The following is a 19,930-nucleotide window of genomic DNA, read 5'->3' on the forward strand; positions in this document are numbered from 1 at the left end:
CCAGAATCTTATAATCAGGGATATAGGATAAAATTTGAGGTTTCTTCAAATTTTCAAGGGGAAATTCTCACATTCCTAATTTCCAAAAGCATTCTCAATTCCATACTTTAAAAATTATCTCCATGCTTTGCCTGGGAAAGAGTTGAAATTATTTTCTGATTCAATCTTTCATTTCAAATCTGTTCTGTAAAAGTTTTATGTGATCTATAATTTATCTTGCCCTGAAACAGCAATGTTTTATTTACCTATTTACTTGCCAAACTACCCAGCAAAGACCATGACAGATTCTCAACTGTCTACAACAAAACTGGTCTTTATCTTGATAGCAAGAGTGGATTGAGACTGTTTGGGATGGTCAAGGATTTCATCAGAAGTCATTAGCTTTCTGTGTTTTTTGGAGATAAAAGTTACTAAATCATTGCTTGAGTATATTGGAAAGGTGTTCTGTGCTCTGCTTCTATTTCCATAAATCCAGAGTCCTGGCAACTCTATAGATATATAAGCAACCACACTGTTATGATACCCATTATCCTCTTTATAAAGCATAAGCATAAAGTTCGGGAATGAAGTTCTGACCCCAGGACAAGACTCACAGTCTGGCTGCCAACCATATTACTTGACTTATATTCCCAGTGTGACCTTTGCTTTTCCCAGTATTCCAGGCATCCATGGTGTTCCATTCCTGAATGATACTACGCATACTTTCTTCTGATGCAATGCCCTTGCATACTGGTGAACCAGGACAATGATAGAATGCCCACATCCCTCATTCCTATGGTTTTGGAGCTACAAAAGTAAGTGTGGGTAAGATACTGGTGCTTCAGAAAAGTTTTTATGATTAGGCTACATATGATCAACAGGACTGTCTGAATAGTCCCACATCAAGACATCCTCAGTTGAGACAACTCAGGAAGAAACTCTCAGGCAAATGATCACTCATTCCCCCCACAGCCAGAGGTACTTGTTCTTCCTCTAAATTTCAATACCAACCCCACATTCTGCCCCTCCCTTACATCATCTTTCACTTGCATACACTCACTTCCTCCATCCTGGGTATGGAAGTGCCCACACAGGGGAATTACTGTCCTCTCAATGCTCATGTGTCATTTTCCATTCATAGGACTTACCTCTAGTTCAGGATTAACCTGAAAATTTAATTCATCTAAGAAATACAACACATGGTTAAAATTCAGTCCTACAAATCAAAGGGGCCGGGAATTAGCTATTTTATCTTAAATGCACTTCGCTTTCTCTCCCATAACACCCTCAAGTAAATAGTGTAAATCATTAGTGTAAAATTCAAAACACTTTAATTACTGGATATAAGAGCAGTGATGATCCTGGGATCAGCTTGATCATCTGAACCAAGAGTTCCTGGACAAATGGTTATTCTCAGAAGCAGCTGACCTCTGCTGAGAGGCCCGGTCCTTCTCTCCTCCCATCAGACACCAGGAGATAGCTGGGAACACTTGGTGGGAAACTTATGAAGGGAAAGCCTTCATGCCCTACGTGTTTCCTTTGCTAATCCCCATCCTGCACTGGGTCCCACCCCCACAGATTGACTCTTCCCTTCAGATCTTCCCACTGTGTCCTGTGGAACATCCCTGGAATTATAAACTGAGTGTCATCTGTCCTCAGATTCTTGACTGAACATTATATCTCCCACCTCCCTATATAGAAACTGGCTTTTCTCATGAGACATCATGCCCCCTGTGGCTTCATAAGGGGACAGAGTGTCAGCTCACTTTCCAGTGCCCCCTTTCAGACCTCTATACTGCTCTTAGACTTGTATACCAAACATCTGTCTCTTTGAAGTTTTCCATAGCTGGCAATATCCCCCACACCATCATCACCCTTGGAAAACTTTACAGCACCCCTCTTGCTGCATTTCTCTACCCCAAGATCTGATGTCATCCTCTGTGACACCATCATCCACACAAACTACCCAATACCTTGACCTCTTTCCTTGGTCTCTTATTGCCATGGACACAGATATCCATCTACCTTGGACTCTATAAATAAGCACCTCCCAAAACTAAATGAAAGCATTCTGCTTTGGCACCACAAACTTTACTCCCACAGCTCTCTGCTGCAGTTACTCCTTCTCCTCTTCCTTCAGTTTCTGGGTTCTCCTGTCCCACAACCTCTCCACTTTATTCTAAGCTACCAACCTCCATGCTTTATCATTTTGCTCTCAATATTAGCCTCAATATTTTGGTTCTTCAACTATCACTTACCAACATTCTCAATCCCTTGAATATTATTTCTCCATAGTACCCATATGGCAAAAAAAATTAACTTTATTTTCACTATTTTATTCCAATATTTAACTTAGGGTACAATACAGTATATTTATCTTACATGCTTTTATAATCTCCTGGGTTTTTATATTTCATTAATTTTTAGATATTTTTCAATTATTAGAATTTTCTTATCCATGTTGAATGTAAAATACCATATACTTGAAAATGCTGTGCAGAGCGGAAGATAGGCTGGACATATACAAGTAAGCTGGTTCACAGCCAGACTGTAATTCTATGCAAAGATTCTGAACTGTGCACTTTCCTTGTTTGTAGTATGGGGAATATTAGCCTTTAACTACATATTTCTAATAGGGACTTTAAATCTTCTTCTATAAATGAAGCAGAGGAGTTTGGGATGAGAGTGCACGGACTGGGTGAGAGTCAGCTGCAAGTAAGTGTTCTGCTTTATGTCCCTACACTCACCCATCAGCCCTCCATGTCCCTGCTTCCATCACAAGTGGTTGTGCACATTGCACCCCGCACAAGGACATCTGGTAAGGAGGTTAGTAAGGGCTAGAACTGAGTGTGCACACCCTGCTCTCTGACCTATGTGCTCTGGCTTGGAAGAAGAGTCCTTTTTTCTAATTCATACAAAGGAATAATGTAAGTTTCCCTTTCCCCATCCCTTCCAATGCTGAACCTCCAATAGAAAAAAATTTAAGAAAGGTTGATCTGGTCAGACTACCCCTGATATCCCTTACTTCTTACCTTCCAGTACTTCATCCATTCCAAAAAAAAATTACCAAAAGAGCCAACTATGTGTAGTGTGTGGAGTCAGACATACTTGAATTTGATCCTAGCTCAAGAGCTCATAGACCAGGATCTTGGAAAATCACTTAACCACTTTGAGCCTCAGTTTCCTCATCTGTTAAATGAAAGGGTACTAAGTTCTTATAAATATTAAATCAAATAAAGGTAGTAAAACCCTGAGTACAATGTATGGCATATAGCAGATAGCCAATAAATATTCGCAGTTAGCGAGGAAGCAAGGAAGATGGATGGATTGATGGATGGATGGATGGATGGATGGATGGATGGATGGATGGATGGAAGGATAAATAGAATATAATCTGTGGATATCTTCAGTCACTGTACCTTTAAGGAGTGACATATGATCTACATGACTAGAGTGATAACACCGCAGGAGAAAAATCCTAAGAAATTAACAAGGGAGAAAATTTTTGATAAATAGCCCTTATTTCCGGAATTTCCTGCATTTATTTTACCAAGGCAGGTTTTTATTACTGCAGGACAAGAAATGATCAGGATACTGAGAAACTGTCCATCATTCAAGTATCTGAAATTTTACACATAAACTCAAAGAGCTTATGCATTTTTTAATAAATTAAGTAAATTGTTAGCATTATAGGTGGCTCAGTTTTACAGATAACTTTGTTCACAGTAACATTCTAGTACTAAGAAAATATTAGTCATCCAATTTATATCACATATTATGTGTGGAGAGTAAAATCACATGAATTAATTTCAAGCAGAACATAACCAATACAAAAAAAATAAGTGAAGTAAGTAATTTGCTTTCTTTTTTTGGGGGGGTGCACCTGCCGCATATGGAAGCTCCTAAGCTAGGGGTCGAATCAGAGCTATAGCTGCTGGCCTATGCCACAGCCACAGCAACGCCAGATCTTAGCTGCATCTGCGATCTACACCATAGCTCACTGCAGTGCTGAATCCTTAACCCACTGATCGTGGCCAGGGATTGGACCCACAACCTCATGGATACTAGTAAGGCTTACTACCACTGCGCCACAATGGGAACTCCCAGTAATTTGTTTTAAATAAGAGAAACTCTCAATGTTTGATACCTGTTTCTGCAAAGGACTTTTAAAAAGGACTTTTAAGTGCTGATCAGATGTAGACAATTAAGTTCCTGAAATCAAATATATGAAAGACAAGGTAACAACATGACTTAGCAAAAGTCTGTGTTAACTATAAAATAATTATTGCCACAGTCTCTCCTTCCCTGACTCCACTTTCTAAAGTAACATAATATAATTGTTATGATTTTAAATACCTCATCAATAAAAAGAGAGTCCGCTTCAACCAAGAGTCTACAAAATGGCATGCTAGTGCTTGATCCTATTTAATAAAAGCAATTCAAGGTAATATTTTAAAAGCTCTCAAAAGTTATTAATAGAAAAAAATTAGACTAAGTCTTTGAGACCTTTAAGATATGACAAAAAAAACAAATTTCTGGACTTTTTTAATTTAATGTCAATTCAATTAAGATAGTCAAAACAGGCTCATGGACAAAAAAAAAAAACAAATTTCTGGACTTTTTAATTTAATGTCAATTCAATTAAGATAGTCAAAACAGGCTCATGAACAAAGTTATTCCACAAATAACTTACTATTGCACAATGTGTGACAAGTACAGTGCCACGTCCTGGGCAACATCAAGGAACAAGCAAGTAAAGTCCCTGCTCCCATCCTGCTTATATTCTAGTGGGAGGGAAATGGCCACTCTGTTTGGCTAACTCCTAAGCATTATGAAAAAAAAATCATTGTATAACTTGTTAGAAAATTTTTGTTTTACTATTTTAACTGTTTTCAAAAGTTTTTAAAAAAGAGAAAACCATTTTCTTAAGAAACAGGAGTGAGTCAGGACCCTTGGAGACTTACAGAAAATCGAAGGGGGGTGGGGGTTATACAATAGCTTCATGTCATAGAAAAGAAAAAAAAAGAGACAATCTAGAAAGACAGTTTCCAAGGAAGACTTTCTGATTCCTCAGCCAAACCAAACTATGCTCTATTTCCATATGTTTATGTACCTTGAAACAAAAATTACTTTATTGAAGTCATACCATGTTGAAGGACTACGAATTGCCAAAAAGTCTAGTGTTTGGTGTGGGAGGTAGAGAACTGAACAATTAAAGTTCAATATGAAATGTTCCATGAGAAATGTGTAAAGATCCAGGCCAATCACAAACAATCAAAGAAAATCAACAGGGATTCCTGAAATTAGTCTTAAAATTTGTAAGGAGGTAAGAACATGTAATAAATTCCTAATAATTTTAGAAATGTCTTGGCCTTAGGATGTTTGCATAATAGTAGTGAGGGGTGCAACTGGAGCGGTTTGCAGGAGATTAAATTATAAAGTTCTTTCCATGCCATGCTAAATATGTTATAGTTTACTCTGATGTCTTCAGCGAAATGTTGAACTAGAGAGATTCCATGAAAAATTTCACTTTGGAAAGGTCCATTTTGGTAGTGCAAAGGATGGATTCTCATCTACTCTAGGGGTGGAATTGGAGGGAAAGAGAGTAGTTTGGAAGCTGTAACAGTTTCCAAGGGCTGCCATAAGAAATTACAAGTTAGGCTTAAAAGAACAGAAATTTATTCTCTCACTATTCTGAAGACTAGAGTCCAAAATCAAGGTGTCAAAGCTACACTCTTTCTGAAGGCTCTAGGGGAGGATCCTTTCTTGTTTCTTCCTGGCTTCTGAAGGTTGCCAGTAATCCCAGAGAGTCCATGGTCTGTGAATCCATTGTTCCAATCTCTGACTCATCTTCACATGGTGTTCTTTCTCTGCCTTCACTTGGCATTCTTCTGTCTGTCTCTGTGTCCAAATTTTCCTCTTCTTATAAGGACAACAGTCCTTGGGTTATGGTCTACCTTAATCTAGTATGAATTAACTTGACTACATCCACAAAAGAGTCTATTTTCAAATAAGATTACATTCTGAGATTTGGGGAGAATATAAATTTGTGGGAAATATTTTTCAACCCAGTACAGGAGCTATTGCAATATCCCAGTCAAAAGATGAGGATAGGCTAAAACCAAGGTAGTAACAGGGAAACAAAAAGGAGATAATAGGTTCAAAAGAACTTGAGGAGGTTTAATAAATTGAGTTTAAGGACTTTTTAGATATGTAGGGTGATTGAGTGTATTGATGGCTCCAATTATTGGCCTTCCCATACCTATTCTCTATGACTTAACATTTTTTTTAGTCCACTCCTATTCTGAGCTTGATTATCTTGTTACTTTTGATGGAGAAGAAAGAATCAAAGATAACACGCACTTGTTTGGGTGACTAGATACATAGAAGAAAATGTTAGAGACAAATTAGTCTGTGGCTTTACTAATGATATTCCTTCTATTTGAATGTTATACACCACTGATTTTACATATCTAACCACATTTGAGGCTTAAATATTGCCTTTTCCAAGAAGTATTGTACCCACCCAAGCTTATCTCTCACTCTCCTCCTCATTCTTAATAAATTATTTGTGCCACATCTCACCCTTCCTGCCATCAAACCACTTCTCTGCCCCCATATGGAACAGATTTCTTCCAAAGAATACCTCACTCTTGGTACAAAATTTTGTATTAATAAGAGCTCAATAAGAGAACCAGAAGTACCAGAATATATATAACATATCACTCATATATGTATATAAGTTATTATAGAATTTGACCCTATGTAATAGTAGGAGTTGGCATAAATTTTTCTGTAAAACTATTGTCTTCACATCTGATGTTGAAGCTTGCAGTCTACACAGCAAGCAATTAAGAAGATGCATATAAAATGGGGAAGAGAGTGTTATCCTTTCTGGTGGGTTACAGGGAAAGCTGTCACCCTCAAGCTCAAACTGGAGCTCATAAGAGAGGCTGCAACCACGTCAACTCTATCTCTGACTCAGATGACACAGGTGTCTTATCAAAAAAAGCTAGCACTTTTCATCATGAAACTAAAAACACATCCACCCAAAAGTTGAGGAAGCCGAAAGAAGATTCAGAAGAAGATGAAGCAGGTACAGGCCTGGCTGCTATCCTACACCAGCAACTGACAACATGAATAAGCTGAAATAGATAGCACCTATTGACCTAACAGTTCCTCTCAGCATCTGGCAATGGCACATGATACTGCTGGGTCTCTGTGAGCTCCTCAGAGTGCTGGGCAACACCCCTGCAAGGGCCCCATTGCTGTGAGTTTCCTGTAATAAATGTTCCTTGCCAAGCCACAATATGAGATCAAAAGGTCACTTCCCCTGTCTATTTAACGATGAGTTCTTTCATAATCAACGAATGATAATGAGGCAATTTAAATTTTAAATTTCCCTAAAATTATATCATGGACAATATTTTCATGAACGTTCACTAAAAAGATCTCAAGCAATCATGTACTTTCCCCCAAAGTGAAGAATCTATACCTTTATCAACTCAAAAACCTTGCAATCGAAGTTCCTGATATTGTCTTTCTGCAAAATGAATTTCTTTCTCCATATTCAAAATATGTTTTGTATGAAAAAAAAAGTTTAACTTCAGAGATAGGAGTTCCTGTCATGGCTCAGCAGAAAACAAATCTGACTAACCTGAGGATGCAGGTTCTATCCCTAGTCTCACTCAGTGAGTTAAGTATCCGGCATTGCCATTGCTGTGAGCTGTGGTATATAGGTAGGTCACAGATAAGACTCAGATCTGGTGTTGCCATGGCAGTGGCGTAGGCCAGTGGCTAGAGCTCTAATTCGACCTCTAACCTGGGAAACTTAGGAGAATTTACCCAGTGATCAAAAATCTCACCAATCTATTTAAATCCTATTTACCTCTTACCTATTGATTCTCATTTCCTTCTTTTTCACACGCAAAGTACAAACTACTTTACTAATCTTCACATATTTAATTGCTCTCTCTGAAGACGAGACTCAGACCAAAATCTGTCAATGTTTTCCTCTATGATTCTGGGGCATGGTGCACAGCTAAGAATAAAATGAGGAAGCATCATTAATACAAAGAAGGTTATAATGGTCAGTTGAGCCAAGAAATGAGAAGAACTCTAAGTAAGGATATTTGTTAGCCTGATTTTTAAATAGCCATGTTCATCTTTGAGTCACTCCATATGAATTTGTTCACAGAACTTCCTCTTTGCTGAATTTTGACCAGTATTTCATACATTTTAACAGATGAGCTATTTTAGAATAATACTTTACTCTCTTAGTAAGTACCATTATTATATCATATTATTAATTATGCAATGTTACAGATATTAATTTTATAACATAAAGCCATTTTGATGTCATTACCAATACTGTTAAAAAATATAGTGGCACTATGGTAATTTCATGTCAATTAACTGATTTAATCTTCACAAAACCTTTGAGGCAAGTGCTGTTATTATATCTCTTTTACAGATGAGGAAAGCAGGGCTTAGATGGGTTCCTTGCCAATAAGTGGCAGAAAGAGTGTAGTTCAAGTCATTCTTTCCTAAGTTCTACCATGTAATGATAACACTTTTCATTGTGTAATGAATACTTTGCAGTTACAAAATGCTATCACATGATCTCACCAAAACCAAGAGAAAATATATCCATTTTCAAGCCAAAGTTTCTGAGACTCAGAAAAGTTAATCTTGCCAAAGTCAAATAACTGAGACGTGATAAATTCAGGGTAAGAACTTCAGTCTTCTTCCAATCTATATTTTTTTCTTCTCTACTCTGCTCTCTATAAAATACGCTAAAATTTTCAGCCTGTGAAATACATTGCAAAAGTAAAAAAAAAAAAAAAAAATTCTTGTTTTCTTATCAAATCACTGTTTCCTTTAAAACATCTAGTATCTATTTGTTACATTTCGTGCTCATTTGTTTTCTGTGTGTGTGTGAAAGACACTTGCACTCTAATAATGCAAGTGAGTATCAATTTGGGAATTAAAACTCCTAAGAATAGTGTTTTTTCTTAATTTGCCACAATTCTTTTAAATTTAATTCATCATTTTATCTGTGCTAAATAAATTAGCACTAGGGCTTTCCAGTCATGGCTCAGTGGTTTACAAACCCTACTAGTATCCATGAGGATACAGATTCGATCCCCAGTCTCACTCCGTAGGTTAAGAATCTGGCGTTGCCATAGCTGTAGAGTAGGTTGCAGATGTGGCTCAGAGCTGCCCTTGCTGTGGCTATGGCATAGGACATCAGCTATAGCTCTGATTCGACCCCTAGCTTGGGAACCTCCATGTGCCACAGATACAGCCCTAAAAAGACAAAAAGACAAAAAAACAAAAACAAAACCTGAGCACTGGATAGGGAGTTAGGAGATTTGACTTCTGGTCCTACTTGTTATCAGTAACAAGTGAATATGGATGAGTTTCTTAACTGTGCTAGACTTCAGTTACCTCATCTGTACAATGAGAAGGCACTCCAAGTTCTGTACAGCTCTCTATAGATCTAAGAATTTGATAAATCAATGTGTCTTTAAAGGACAATTTCCATGGACTTTTCAGAGTCTGCAGTAAGGAAAGTAAAATCTATACAAATTTTATTCAACAGAGAAGTTTTAAAGAATGTATGAGTGAATCACACGATATCATATAGATGGAATATTATCCCCCTAGGAGAGAGGAGATGGATGTTACTAATAATACACTGAGTTCTTTCTATGTTCCACACTATGCTAAATGTTTCTATATGTGTGCTTTCACGTTATACAATTCAAAGCACCCAAGAACTTTAATCAATTCACGTGGACGTGTTGATTGGGTACTGCTAAATTGTTCCCTCTCCTGTTAATGTTATTTATTATATATTCTATTTTTGCTTTGCCATTCTACCTTAGCACTGTTTTTTTCCATGATATTAACTGGTTTCATCTTGTATTTTTCCAAGTCTTGAACACTTTCAACTAAAATACAGCCAAGGATCAGAAACCAGAATCAGTAACTATGTAATTTTAAAGAGGATGTACGGACCTGTGCAGATATTATGTGTGTATACACATACAAAATAACAGAGCGATTCTGAATCTTCATAAATATCACTTATTTAAGAATTTTAAGTAATCAAAAGTTAATTGAAAAGGAACAATAATTAATTTTGAAAACTATAAAGATACTGCAATGTCAAAGTAATGCTGAGTGTCTACTTGTACCACAACATGCATTAGAGCACATTACATTCTTTTTCTTTTCCCTAGGTGCAAATGTTACAGTAATATGTTGACGCAAATTATATTTAAACTTGTTTTCTTTATTTAAAAGCCTTATGTTTTATGTTAGGAGAGGACAGTTGTAAAATTATTAACTGTACATTAGTCTCATACTGATTTCAGAGGCTATTAAGCAATACAAACAGCATCTTGGTGGTTGGAAATTAGCCTCAAACACAGCATCTTCCATAGGAGTTCATCTTTACAATCTGTTTTGCAGTGCACACAAAATAGAAAAGCTATAAGCAACAGGGTTATTAGAACATCAGATGAAGTTTCTAAAGTAATAAATATTTGGCAGGTATGAAGAATGAGAATGGATCTCTTCAGTGAATGGAAAATATCTGGCTTTCTCAACAACAACAGATGATCTTTACTGAGCTTCTACATTGTGCTAGGCATTGTCCTGAGCTATAGGAATACCACCAACAATATCATACCCCCATCTTTCTTTGGAAATAACATACCAAGACCAAGATTTCTTATATTATTTTAGATACATACTAAGGTTTATGAATTCACAAGGAGCCAACTAAAATATTTCAACAAATAGAATCTTCACCACTTATATATATCCAAGAGTAATATTATATATATGGGATTAACTGAATGTATAGATTCCTATTTTTTTTCTTTTTCTTCCCTGTATAGATGTGGAGCCTTTGGATGTTTGAGTATGTGTGCTTAAATAGTCCAGGCTTTTATATTTAGAAATAACATAAATGGTACTAGAAAAAGACTTTATATCATGTTCAAATTAATCTACAACTTTTTAAAGTTGTAAAATAACTCCTTTAGTCATTAGGGTTGGAGTTTGATAAAATAAAAATATCGAGGACAAAAATAAGTTAGCAAACACAGGTGTTTCCTCAACGCGGATTAGGAATCTATGCCAAGCTTAGAAACATCAATAGCAACAATGCCTATAAAAACTAGGCTAGAATTATACACTGTAATGAGCTCAATAAAACAGAAATTCTGGAAAGGTTGTGCCCATTTTCTTCTTCCAAAATTAGGCATTGGAAAAACAGACGTATAACCTGGAGACAGTTGAAATGCTGAAATTTCTGTTTCTGTCAGAGATGCAGCCTTGTTACCACATTTATGAGTATAATACTTCTCTACAGAGACTAGAACAAAAGAAAGTGAGATATAATGCAGAAGAATAGCTTATTTGATCTTAAAGAAGAGCCTCTTAAACTTATAACTTAAATTTATAGAAGTGGGAAAAATACAAAACCTTTGAGTATTAGAAATTTAGAAAATCAGTAATAATTTGACTAGTCATCACCTTGCAGAAAAGACATATGGGCTCCAATTAATGTTTCTATATTAATTCATATGCTGCACATCTCAATTAACTTTCAGGCACATCACCTAATACTCCAACACTAGTCAGTCTATAATATCTCTTTTTATATTTGGATCAGAGTTTTCATTTTTAGTAAAGCTTTTCTTCTTAAACCTAAAATAAAATGTGACAACTATTCAGAAAATCTGAATAGACATGTACTTGAAGAAAGACTTGCAATTTCTACTTAATAGGAATTCAAAATACAGACACCAGGCAGGGTCCACTAAGAATAGATTTCATCCCAAAAGGATCAGTAAAGGCTTTCAAAAGCCTGACAGAAGGCTGAGTAGGGCTAAGGAAATGGGTAAGATTTAGTGAGAAACCATTACTGCCCCTAGCATGGAAGAGACCAGGGGAGGAAATGAGGGTCCTGAAACAATGAAAACAGGAGCCAAGAAGAATGAGCCTCCCAGAAGGAACTAGACACTTGGAAAAGTGGAAATACTGCTAGAGTCTCAATGTCAAAGTTGGGAAGGTGTCAGGAAGAAATACTCTAACTTTTCAACTCTCAGATATCCTGCTTTTGCCTCCAATTAGCCAAACCCAATAGGACACCAGAACCAGAATCCAAACACAGTCTCCTATGGCCCAAACCCAACAGAAGCCAACAAGCAAGAAGACCAGGTAATGCCCTCAGTGGAGTCAACCTGCTAAAGAATAGAGCATGATAGTGAAGGAGAGAGAATGGATTAAGAGGCGTGGAGGTGCAGATGAAGATTAATTAGCATACCAGAGTAGCTAAGTGCCCTTTAGATTTAAGACAGGAATTAGACTTGGAGAACAGACTTGTGGTTGCCAAGGGGGAGGGAGTGGGATGGACTGGGAATATAGGGTTAATAGATGCAAACTATTGCCTTCGGGATGGATAAGCAATGAGATCCTGATATATAGCACTGGGAAATATATCTAGACACTTACGATGGAGCATGATAATGTGAGAAAAAAGGATGTGTATATGTGTGTGTGTGTGTGTGACAGAGAGAGAGAGAGAGAGAGAGACTAGGTCACCTTGCCGTACAGTAGAAAGTTGACAGAACGCTGTAAACCAGCTATAACGGAAAAAAATAAAAATCATTAAAAAAAATCTTTTAAAGATAGGAAATTGGTAAAGTCAGTAGGATGCTCTTTGGGCTCACAAAATAATAATAGCATGAAATAAAAAACACTTAAATTCATTTCCTAAGAGTGGTTTTTACGAAGCTATTACAAGATAGTCAATTTAAAGCTTATGCTCCTTGAACTTCCCAATGTGGCTCAGCTGAAACGAATCTGACTAGCATCCATGAAGACGCAGGTTTGATCCCTGGTTTCGCTCAGTGGGTTAAGGATCTGGCGTTGCTGTGAGCTGTGGTGTAGGTCAGCTCTGATTCAACACGTAGCCTGGGAACCTCCATATGCTGGAGGTGCGGCTCTAAAGAGATTAAAAAAAAAAAAAAAGCTTATGCTCCTATTACCTGGACTTTATCTCTGCAACAAGGCATGATCCTGTCTTTTGGAGTGAAGAATAGAAATATGAAGTTACATTTCTAAAGAATTATTTACATATTAAAAATTATTATTTTAACAGACCCTGTAACCCAGCTATTCCACTTCAGGTATATACCTTTGAGAAATGTGTATATAAGTAGAGCCATGTACAAAGATGTTCATTCCAACAATATTGATGATAGACAATATGTCAACTCAAATGTCCAGCCACAAAAGAATTAATTTGGTGTGTATATTCATACAGTGAAATACTCAATGAAAAACTCATCATCATGAAAATGAACAAACTAGAGCTATGCATAGCAACACAGAAACATTACCAAAATTATGTTGAGCAAAAGTAGGAAGATAGAGACAAATACTTTATCTATCTGTATGAAGCTTAAAATCTATATTATTTAGAAATTCATTCATATTGGAAAAAGTATAAATTTAAAAATGGAAATGATTACCATAAATGTTAGCATAGTGATGACCTCTAAAAGGAATGTGATAGAAAAGAGACACATGAGGGCTTCTGACATCCTGGCCACGTTCTTTTTTAAAATTTTTAAAATTTTTTATTTATTTATTTTTTGTTTTAGACGGTGTATTAGTCTGCTAGGGCTTCCATAGTAAAATACCAAAATCTCGTAACAAAATGCCACAATGTTTAATACAATAGACATTTATATTCTCTCAGAGCTAGAAGCTGAAAGTACCAGATCAAGGTGCCATCATTGATTGAGGCTTTGCTTCCTGGCTTTAGATGGTTGGTTTCTCAATGCATCCTCACATGGCCTTTCTCTGTGCTCCCATGCAGTAGGAAAGCTCTCTTGTATCTCTTATTCTTCTCATACAGACACCATTACAATAAGATTAAGGTCCATACTTAGGACTTCACTTAACCTTTTTACTTCCTTAGAGGCCCTATTTCCAAATACAGTCACATTGGTGTTAGGGTTTCAACAAAAGAATTTAAGGAGGATACAATTCAGTCTATAATAGATGGTGTTTACATGGATGTTTGCTTTGTAACTATTTACTATAGTGTATGTTTATTCTGTTTGTTTTCTATATCTGTGTAATACGTCACAATAAAAATGTTTTTAAAATCAGTACCTGAGTTTCCTTTACTTGAAAATTTTGAATTTTACAATGAGGAGCCTTCTTGGTAATTAGTCAGATAATTCCTTTCCAGGAACTTTGAGCTTTGAAATAATGTCCTTTGGTTCCTAATCTTTAATTACAGCACTTGCCAAATGTAATAAATTAGAAGGAAAATTCCAGACATTTTGTTTCTGAAACTTCTTTGGAAAAGATATCTTAGGTGTTTCTCTATTGATGAAAACAATTTGTCCCAGAATATATGTGCCAAGCATCTTCCTCTGAAAGAAAATACAGCATAGGAAGTACTGCATGATTTGGTCTCGAAAGAGAAGAATAAGTGTATGGAAACATCATTGAACAATAATTAAAATAAGTCTTCCAAAAAATATATAAAGTTGGGTTCTGGGTTACATTAGACTCAGGGAATTATCAGGGTAAGGGTCAAGGTTAGTAATGAGAAAGTGATGTCCTCAGGGATTCAGGCAGAAAAGTGGAAAGCAACCAAGTCTAGGGCAAGAGCAAAAGCCCTAATGAAATCAAATGTAACTTAAAACAGAATCCTAATTAGAGCTGTGATATAATTTAGTCAAAAAATAATCCAGTCTTAATACAAGATTTGATTTCTATTCCTTAAAATTTAGAAATGTTCTGTTACACCTTGGCATTCGTTTTCTTTCACATGCAAGCATGTTGGAGATATCACTTACCATGAGTGATGAGAAATATTTAAATAATAATTTAGTGCTTGCATATTTTCTGTTTCTTTAACTTTTTTCTATGTTTAAATGAAATATGTTCTGAAGCTATATGAAGATTCCCTTCCTCTATCAAACTCCTTTTCACAACATATTTTTTTCATGACCTAAAATGTTTCCAGATGCATTAATTGTTTATATGTTTGTTCATTTTTCCTTTTAAATGACTTTCCCTGGAACCTCCTTCCCTTCCTGGTGAATATACATTAAGGACTCACAGGGTTAAAGGGTTTAGAAATTGTGGCATTGGCAGGGAGGAGAGGGAGGGGCAAACCAAAGGAAACAGTTACTTCTTGGTCAGGTGAGGTAGCACTGTCTCCAAACAGCTGTGGATCTACTGAGGCCCTGGCAAAACTCAAACTGCAGGTAGAATTTAGTTTTTAAACACCACTGCTTGTGCTCCCTCAGTACTTTTATTTTTTTATTTACTTATTCGTTTGTTACTTAGTCTTTTTAGGGCCACACCTGAGGCATATGGAAGTTCCCAGGCTAGGGATCAAATTGAAGCGGTAGCTGCCAGCCTACACCACAGCCTCAGCAATGCCAGAACCAAGCCGCAGCTGCAACCTACACCACAGTTCAGGGCAATGCCAGATCCTTAACCACCTGAGCGAGGCCAGGGATCAAACCTGTATCCTCATGGATACTAGTAGGGTTTGTTATTGATGAGCCGTCACAGGAAATCCCTCCCTCACTATTTTTCGATTATATCTCCACAACATTCCTCAATTATTTTGCCAAGGGAGAAAAGACAGAATTAGGTGATTCTTCAAAGAAAAGCCTAGAGAGGTTTTTTGTTTTGTTTCATTATTTTAGGATTTAGGTGATTTTTTTTTTTTTTTTTAGGTAAAGGGACCTTGTAATAAAGAAGAGGGATTATCAATTTAGGAGAGGAGATCACTGGCAGAACAACATCCTATGAAAGACAGGAAGATATAGGGTTCCCTGCACTGGGGGAAGATTACCTTTTTTTGAAGTTTGGCCTAAGCCATCATATCTTTTCTCCCTTGGCAAACTTGTTAGGAAAATCTCTATACTTCCTCTATTGATTATTTCCCAACAAATTACAACAGGGCTTCTCTCTCCATCCTACTGAAACCATTTCTGCTAGGTCATTAACTGCATCCTATTTGTAAGATTCAGGGATGTTTTTAGGGCTCATATGTCTACATCTGACACTTAACACTCCCTTTTTCTTTAAACCAAGGGATGGCAAATCACAGCTTGCTCCCTGTTTTTAAAATAGCCTATGAGTTTAGATTAGTTTTCACATTTTTAAATGGTTAAAAGTCAAAAAAATATTTTTGGCATACAAAAATTACATGAAATTCAAATGTCAGTGTTCATAAATAAAGCTTTTTAGAACATAGACACATCTATTTTCTTTTCCATGGTTGCTTTTGTGCCTCAAAGGCAGAGCTGAGCAGTTGGCACAGAGACGGTATAGCCCCAAAAGCCCAAAATATTTACTATCTGGCCCTTTATGGAAAAAGTTCGCATATGCCTACTTAAACTCCCTCCAGCCAAGATTTCAGGATGCCTTCCTAGAAAAAGCTCCTTCTTCTCTGAGGCCTCCCAGAGCTGTTGTGAAGATCACACAAGACAACATACTCAAGTACCTAGGACAGCATCCTTCTCATGGCTTGTGTTCAAGTCCATGTGAATGCTATTGTCTGCTGACTCTTCCCCCTCTATCCACCCCTCAGATGTGTATTCCTCAAGATTCACATTCATTTTTTTCCTCTCTTCTTCTCTTCACACTCTTTCTTGTAAACCTTATTTCCTCCCATGGCCTCAGGCATCATCTCCACACCCCTGACTCCCAAAACTACAAATCCCATTCTAGCTCTTGCTTTACTTAGATGTCCTTCAAGAAAGCAAGCTGAGCACATCCAAATTAAACTCATCCTTCCTTTAAAGTATATTCCCATTTCGTATTCCTGATCTCAGTTAACAGCACTCCCATCCACCCAGTCTCCCAACCCAGAAATCTCATTTCCTTTCTACCTCTCTCATCCTTCATTTCCAAGTAGTCAATGACACCTTTCCACTGCATTTCAGAAGCTTGTCCCACCATCCACAGAGCTACCACTTTAGTTTAAGTCCTGTTTGTTTCTTGTCTGGAATTTCTAACTCAATGATCTTGCAGTCAAATCTCATTTGGATTTACCCTCTATATTTCTACCAGAATTACTTTTCATCCTCTAATATAACAAATGGGCTCATAGGACTCCCTGCTCAATTACCCCTGTAATTCCTATTACTCACAGGATGAATCTAAACACTTGAACCTGGCCTTTCAAAGTCTTTTCCTTACCTCCATTCATCCCTTCAACAAATATTTATTGAGCATATACTATGTGTCAAGTGTTATGCCAGATGATGGGCAAAGCAGTGAATAAGAGCAGGATGGTTTCTGCTTGCTGGGGTATTCCAATCCAGCAGAAGAGATCAATATTAAACAATGTACCACTGCATTCCCTTCTACCCATATTAGAAAAGGCACATTGGGAGTTCCCGTCGTGGCGCAATGGTTAACGAATCCGACTAGGAACCATGAGGTTGCGGGTTCAGTCCCTGCCCTTGCTCAGTGGGTTAACGATCCTGCCATGAGCTGTGGTGTAGGTTGCAGACGTGGCTCGGATCCTGCGTTGCTGTGGCTCTGGCATAGGCCGGTGGCTACAGCTCCCATTAGACCCCTAGCCTGGGAACCTCCATGTACCGCGGGAGCGGCCCAAAGAAATAGCAAAAAGACAAAAAAAGAAAAAGAAAAAAAAAAAGAAAAGGCACATCGTCATTAAATGACTGTTATTCAGAATATCCTAACTTTTAAGGTATGGCTCAAATATCTCCTCTGGCATAGGAACTTTTTCCAACTTGCTGCTATGAGAATTAATTCTGGTGTTCTTTGTATTCTCTAAACATATCTCTATTACTTAAACACATGATTTTATATTACCACTACTCTTACATCTTATATTCAGGAGCTGTGTCTTATTTATATCTGCATGCCTAATTCTGTAGTCATTACTGGTGCTTTGATTAATGAGTTTTGTCTCCTCTGTGACTAAGGCCAAACAACTGGCTTAAATCTATACTATAATAATAAGCAATATTTGAAAAAAATCAAATAGTAAAATAGTATTTAAAGAGATATTTGTTCACAGATAAATAATTTGAATAAAATAGTACTTTATTTGCATATTTAAGATAATAATTTCAAAAATTTGACTTCTACACTTTGTTCATTCAGGAGAATCCAAATGATTTGCCAATAAAGTCATACTTAGCTGTTAATATTTATTTTATCCTCTAATTTTCTTATTTTATTATGTTCAAAATATATTTTAGTGAAACATAAATCTCTTTGCTAAGAGATTTCAGATTATCCTCACAATAAGATATTTGTCTTATATGAATAATATGTCTATATCCTGTAGACCTTCAAGTCATAAACTTGCAAAAAACAGAGAATGACAGATGGGCTGAAGAAAGATTCAAGAAAATAATTATAATAATAACTATTCTAATCTTTAAGATGTGCCAAAGGGGAGATTCAGGAAATTACCAAGCAGTCAACATCAATACCAGGAAAGAAAAGGACAAATAATAATAGAATTGATCAGGAAGTACTTAGGCAAGAACAATTTAATGAGCAACTAGCAGCATGAGTTCATGTAGAAAGCCCATGGAATACAAACCAAATAGAAAGTGTGAGTATAAGCAGCATCAGCCAAAGAAAACTGAATTTGTATATTTAAAATTATACCAGTAGCCTTGTGGAAAAAGTGCTTTCAATTAAGATAATCCTATAACGAAACATATAAAATTAACTTTTGGCTTATATACTAGGAAAGAGAACATTTAATTAAAAAAAAAAAAACTTGCTATTCAGAAGATACCTTCAACCAACCACACCTCCACCACTGAACTCCAACTGATGCATATAATTGCTGATGGCATTACTTCAATATTCACACTTTATCTCCCAAAAAAACAATTGCTCAAAGCTTGCTAATAGGTGGTTTTTGAGGCAGCCAAATATGGACAACTTTGTGATTGCCTGCATCATGAAAATTAGTGTAGACGAAATCCTGAAAAGATGATGGCTGTTAGCAATCCAGGGGCAGGTGAGTTCATTAAATGACTGTCATTTTACTTTTTTAAACATAATTTACTTGTGTGTATGGAAGTATTTGGACTAAAGGATCAAGCTGAAGATTCTAAACGGACCAGAAGAATCTTCTTTCATTAAGAATTGTCTCTAACCAATAGAGTTCAGATCAGCTAAAAACATCTCCCCTTTGTCAAAGACTTGCCTTTCATTGACTAGGGAGGTGCCCTCTGCTTAGACCAGGAGTTACACAGTTCAATCACAGGCTCATGTGCCCTCAGCCAACAGGGGTGTTCACAAGGTGGCTGGGTGCCAGAGAAGTGTCAGCCAAAGTGGACAGCTTGTTATCATGACTTCTGTGGTGAGTAAAGGACTGCTAGCAAGCATTACAGGGTGAATGAACTATCTGACAGTAAAGAATTGACAGTAAAGAAGGGACCACCCACAAAAAAAGAACCAAAATAAGAAATATGGTGGAAAAAATTTGGATTGTACTCTAAAGACAACGGTAATTTAAATTGGGACAGCCTAATCTCATCTTTCCTTGGGCAGTTTTCTAGCATTTTATAGAATCTGAAAATCAATTAAGTTCTTTATATAAGTCAAACTATATCCTCTGCCATCCTAAATAGCTCCCTTGTTCTTCCAAGACACGTCATTTTCAGCACTTCCATTTTTTAGCATTTTTTACATAAAACTTCCTCCTCTAAAAGTTAAATGTTTAGGAAATTGATACAACTCTTAGTATGTCAGTCCCTCTATACAGATGATGTATTTATGCAACGTTTATTAACAATGATATTTACAAATATATAACACTCACATATTATAAATTTTGAGTTGGGAATTAATATTTGTCTAATAAATAAAATATCTCATTCTTTCCTATTAT

Source organism: Sus scrofa, chromosome 13, assembly GCF_000003025.6.
Source record: "Sus scrofa isolate TJ Tabasco breed Duroc chromosome 13, Sscrofa11.1, whole genome shotgun sequence".
Classification (NCBI taxonomy): Eukaryota; Metazoa; Chordata; class Mammalia; order Artiodactyla; family Suidae; genus Sus; species Sus scrofa.